This window comes from Neopelma chrysocephalum, unplaced genomic scaffold, assembly GCF_003984885.1.
Source record: "Neopelma chrysocephalum unplaced genomic scaffold, ASM398488v2 Primary Assembly neopelma1_75, whole genome shotgun sequence".
NCBI lineage: Eukaryota > Metazoa > Chordata > Aves > Passeriformes > Pipridae > Neopelma > Neopelma chrysocephalum.
In genome coordinates, this window is record NW_020897736.1 from 7,206,291 (window position 1) to 7,211,788 (window position 5,498).

General features: G+C 60.3%; 1 long non-coding RNA gene and 1 other non-coding gene across 5 annotated transcripts in view; both read right to left on the bottom strand.

The window, feature by feature from the left end:
- LOC113969983 overlaps window positions 1-3,050 on the bottom strand; it is a 43,750-nt gene extending 40,700 nt beyond the window's left edge. Inside the window, exons 1-3 of one of the 4 annotated variants that reach the window (XR_003534986.1) lie at window positions 2,531-3,050; window positions 1,925-2,417; window positions 653-1,140 (exon numbers count right to left, since the gene is read on the bottom strand). This is a non-coding gene — a long non-coding RNA (uncharacterized LOC113969983). Of the gene's footprint in view, window positions 1-652; window positions 1,141-1,924 lie in introns of all 4 variants that reach the window. The other 3 variants (XR_003534987.1, XR_003534985.1, XR_003534988.1) reach the window with 3 other exon arrangements.
- Window positions 3,051-5,340: 2,290 nt separating this feature from the next.
- TRNAR-UCG lies at window positions 5,341-5,413 on the bottom strand. Its single transcript has one exon. It is a non-coding gene; the product is annotated as a tRNA-Arg (tRNA).
- Between the last annotated feature and the right edge of the window lie 85 nt (window positions 5,414-5,498).

The window sequence follows — 5,498 nt, forward strand, 5'->3', positions numbered from 1 at the left end:
TCCGGGGGGAGAGCCAGGGCTGGGCTCCCCCCCGCCGCCCGACCCCCTCTCGGCGGTGCCCCCTTCCCTTGAGGAACAGCTCCCAGTCACGGCGGACAGGGAAAGGGCTGCGGCCGCCCCTGCCCTCCGCTGCCCCGGGCACCTCCCAGCGCCCCGCGGCTGCTTCCCCGGCCCCGCACCGCTGTCCAAATGCTGAACTGACCCGCGAGTGTCCGGCACGGCACGGATCGGCACGGCACGGATCGGCACGGCATGGCACGGCCCGCCTGCGGCCGTCGGGCAGAGCCGGGGCACGGGCTGTCTCCGGGCCGCAGCCCCGGCCCTGGAAAGGGGGTCCTTCCTGGAGCCTTTCCGGGCCCACCCGTGCCATGCCGTGCCAATGCTCTCCCCGACGGACAGGCCGAGCCCCGGAGCTCGGTTCTCCCCGACAGCCGCAGCGCAGCGGCCGCAGCGAGCTGGGACCGGGGCGAGGGCACGCAGGTACCGCCGGAGCGTCCCCACTCCGCTCCCCTCCGCCTCTATCGTCCTCACCGTCTTTACAGAATCACACACACACTGCACCACCTGCAGCCTCTGCTATAAGGCGAAAAAAGCCCTCCCCCCAAAAACACAACCACCCCCCCCACCCCTACCCCAATCCCTCCTGGCACACCTTTACTTCGCTTCCGACCTCTCCTCCTCTTCCTTCCTGCGTTTAACCTGGCTCCTATTTTTTATCTCCGATTCACTCCACCGATGCCCCGGAGCGGCTCTGGGGAGTCTCTCGCCGCCCCGATGAATACACAGGGATCCCCAGACAGGTTTTCTATGTAGGAAAAAATAAACCGATCGAGCCCGAGAGATCTGCAACAGCCGAACATGCCGCCTCGCCTTTACATTCATGTATTTAAATTCCCCCGTTATTTTCCTTTTTGTATCTGCGAGTTGCCACGAAAGGAAATACAACCCCAAACGCCACCGCCAGCAGAAACTGTAGCTCGTTGCCAAATTCCGTCGTATTTTATTTTAAAAGCAATTAACACCATTAAAAAAAAAAAAAGAAAAAAAGAAAAAAAAGGAAAAAGAAAGGGGGAAAAAAGCGCGTCTTCTCCTCTTCCCGGAGAGTGTAAGAAATCCTTTTGCTCACCCAGAGTCGAAAACCTAATGGCATTGTCGTTAAACACGAAAAGGAGAATATTAAGAAATTGCAACACTCCCTCCCGAGCTCTCCCCCCCTCCCAGTTTATTTGCCCTAATAATTAATTCACAAGAGCTTAACTTCGGTGTAACCCCGGCGGTCTTTTCATTAAAAAATCCCCGCGTTTCCTATTGAATTAGCTCTGCTCCATTGTCGCTGAAATGAAGACGCCAAACCAACTTTTACCCTGAGCATTTTCTCACCAGCCCAAAGAAAAGTCTCTCTCCTTTTTCTTTTCTCCGATTTTTTCTTTCTTTCTCTCTCTCTCTCTCTTTTTTTTTTTTTTTTTAATTCAAGCACCCAGGCGATGGACGTGTCCTGCAATTTAACTACTTTCAAATTCTTTGTTCGGGTCCCACCGGGGCTCTATTGTCACCCTATTGAGAGAGCTTATTGCCAAGTCAAGCCTGAGCGAATTGAGACACGCACGGGAGGAGCCCCGGGGGCTGGGAGCGGGCTCCGTGGGCTGCTCGGCCCGGGGGGACCCCGGCCCAGCCCCGAGGGAGCGGGCAGGGCGCGGGGCAGGGGCTGCCTGCAGCCCCCGGGCCGGGATAACCGGCACCAATCTCCACAGAAATCACAGCCGCCAAAGCAGCCCGGGCCCCGCAGAGCCCGGCCCGTTGGCTGGGACGGAGCAGCCCCGGGGATGGGCATCCCCCGGGATCGGGCTCCTTTGAACCCTCAAAGCATCCCCCGCAGCAGCGCCTGGGTTCAGGTACCACCGCTGCGAGCAGGAGAGGGACTTACCTCGGATGCCTGTGGTGCCGCCAGCCTCCTTCCCTCGCTGGTTCTCCCTTGATCCCGAAAAGGACGGTCCTCCCCTATTCTCATCCCACCCCCGACCCCTCCACCTCGGAGACGGCTCCCGCCCGTCTCCCGTCGCCCTCTTCGCCGCTCACTTTGGGAGCTCCGGGGCTCGCTGCCCGAGCAGGAAAAAAAGCGGGATATTGGGGGATGCTTTTCTTTTCTCTTTCGCTTCTCCCTCTCCCGATTTTTCCCCCAGCCTGGAAAAGGGGGTGCGAGCTGGAATAGGGGGGTGCGAGCTGCACGGAAGGGTTATTTCAGGAGAAAAAAACTGAAAGAGCAGTGCTGGGCACGGATTCTCACGTAAGCCCGTACGTCACCTATAAAAATTGCCCGTTTCTCGGCTCCGGGGGGGCAGCTGAGGTATCTCTGCCTGTGGAGGGAGGGGGTGAAATCCCGATAAAACCAGCACTCCGGTAAAAACGTCCTGCTCCAGCTGGGAGGGGAAGGCAGAGAGCCGGGGTTGCTGTAGGGCAGGGGCCGCTTCTTCGCATGCCCCTCTGTCCCGTGCTGATGTTTGACCGCCTCTTGTTCCCCCAAAACACCCACCTGGAGCCTTCCTCAACCTCTCGATGCCGGGGAGACCTGGAGGTTTACGGGGTCCCACGCCGATCGCACGTGAGGGCCGCGGCGGGGCGGGGGGAACATTGCGGCCGTCACATCCCCCTCCCCGCCGCGATCCTCCTGTTGTGACCGACGGCCTCTCTACCATGTCCCGGGGGAAGAGGAAGCCCTTGACCCCTGGCCCCGGGGGCAACGGGGTTAAACAAAGTCCCACCGCCCCATTATCCGACCGACAGCATCGAGTTCCCGGCGGGGAGTGGAGTCTCCAAGAAGTGGGGGTGAAGTCGCATCTCCCACCTCCCGTCCCGACTCCGACGGGGCGCACCGGGATGGGGATGCTTCCCCGACAGACAGACAGAAAAACAAAAAGCCTAGGGAAAGAAAAAAAAAAAGACTATACACACCACATTTCGACTTATGCATTGCAGCCATCTCTGCTGAAACGGTGGATTTTTGAGGTTATTTCGGGTTGTTTATGGCGGTGATTTTTTTTCAATAATACAGTGGTGCTATGCCTTTCCGAACCTCCCTCTCTGCCTGTACCCGGGTGAACCATAGGCAGCACTGGCCCGGTCCTGCCTGTGGACAATGCAGCGGAGCTCGTTGTCATCAACCCTCCCCGGGGCACCGCCGCGAGAAGCATTTTGAGGAGAATTAAATTTTTTTTATTTCCGCTTTGGAGAGAGGGGGAATTTTTGTGATGTAGAGGGCTTGGATTTTTTTTAAATTTAATTTTTCGCGACCACGATAAAAATAAGTAGATAAAAGACCCCAAATAAGAGAAATCGGTGTTAATATAATGCAACCGAAGGGAGAACAAGTGCGCCGAGGTCTTTCCCCAGAGCCACCCTGTAGCCGGGGGTTCCCAAACCCTTCCTCGCTTCGTCCCAGGGCAGCTCATTGCTTTTCCCTTCTGACCAGAGCACCTGTAGCATTGGAGCATCCCTCCCGCCGGCTCTGCACCCCGCGCGCCCCCAGACTCCTGCCGAAGGACCGGGAAACCTTAAGTTCCCGGTATGGAGGTGGCCGAGGACAGGCATCCCCTGTGGGGCCGGCTCCTGCCAGGCTCAGGCAGCGGGTACCTTCCGCTACCGGGTGAAATAGGGTGAAGCACAACCCCCCATCGAATCTCAGGCTGGGGGCCAGCAGGTACTTTGGGATGCGCCGGGGGGCTACGAAACGCATTCAAAGGCGCAGAACACAGGATCTCGCTGTGCGTGTGTGTATGCGTTTCTCACATCCCACACCGCGCCCATGCTGGCTCTGCCTTTGCAGAGAACGGGATGCTGCACTTTCTCACCCTCTATCTCCCCCAATCCTGCACCCACAAGGAGAGGGTGGTGTGAAGCTGGAGCACCGGGGAGGAGCCGCACTCCGGGTTTGGAGTTCCGCAGGGGCCGGGACGGGCGAAGGGGAGGTCACAGTGCCCGGTGCCCCTGCCCGGTGCCCCGTGGGGAGCGCGGAGCGGGACGGGACCGGAGCGGTGTCCGCGCCCCGACGGCCCCGCGGGGACCGGCCCGGCCCGGCCCGGGCGGCACCGGCGGGGCCGCAGCGCCACCTGGCGGCTCGGCACGGCCCGGCACGGCTCGGCTCGGTCTGGCCCGGCCCGGCACAGCGCCCGGCAATGCCAAGGCCGAGCTGCGCTCTGCCAAGAACCACCTTCCCGGCCAGAACAGCTTCTGAGGGGCCCTGGGAGTCTGCACTCACCTGCTCTGACCTTGGCACCTCCTACTTCCCTTCCCTCGCAATCTGCACCCCTTTCCTTGCACCCTGAAATGCCTGTCCTGCACACTGCGTCCCATTCCCTGCACTTGTGGCCTTTTCCCCAATCTCTGCATCCCATCCTCTGTATTCTGCATCCATTCCCTACACCTTACATCCCATTCCTTGCACCCTATATCTCATTCCTTGCAGCCTGCATCCCCTGTCCCGCACTCTGCATCCCATTGTGGCCTTTTCTGTGAACCCTACATCCTGTTCCTTGCATCCCACATCCCATTTCTTGCACCCTGCAATCCCTGCCCTTCACCTGTGACCTTTTTCCCAATCCCTGCATCCCATCCCCTGTACCCTGCATCCATTCCTTACACCTTACATCCCATTCCTTGCAGCCCACATCCCATTTCTTGCAGCCTGTGGCCTTTTCCGTGATTCCTGCATCCCATTACCTGCACCTGTGGCCTTTCCCCTGAACTGTGCAACCCATACCCTGCATCCTATTCCTCACACCCTACACCCCATTCTTTGCACCCTACATCCCATTCCCTGCACACTACATCCCCTTTCCCGTGCTGTACATCCACTCCCTGCACCCTACAGCCCCTTACCCCACACCCAGTGCTCATCCTTGCCTCTCCAGCGACTGCTCCATCGCCAGTGGCCGAGATGTTCCCATGTACACCCCGTGCCCAGCTCTCACCTCTGGCCCCACAGACTCCAGTCCCCACGCTGTTCCCAACCCACCCGTGAGGCTCGGGGCTCTCAGGATGACGGGGACCAGGGCGGTGGGCGCTGATCCCATCACCCTGGGCGCAGGAAATGGATGGAGCTCGTGTGCCCGCAGGACTCAGAGCGCTCCACTCCCATCCCTGCCGAGGGCTGATCCCCGGGGCCGCCCTGTCCGACTCGTGGTCCCAGCAGCCGCCCCCCGCCTTTTTCCGCGGTCCGGTTGAACACAGGAGCAAAACGCTGACCGGTGGGTGCAGTGACCCCGGTACCGGCGGCGCAGCAGCCGCGGCGCCACGGCACGGGGTGGAGGAGCAAAAAGATGTGAGCGCCAGCGCGGCGCTGCCTCACGACCGCGGCAGGACTCGAACCTGCAATCTTCTGATCCGAAGTCAGACGCCTTATCCATTAGGCCACGCGGCCGCCTCCACTCCCGCCTTCCCGCGTGCCCTACTCAGCGAATCCCGGGCGGGACGGGCCGGGAGCGGGAGGGGGCGGGACGGGACGG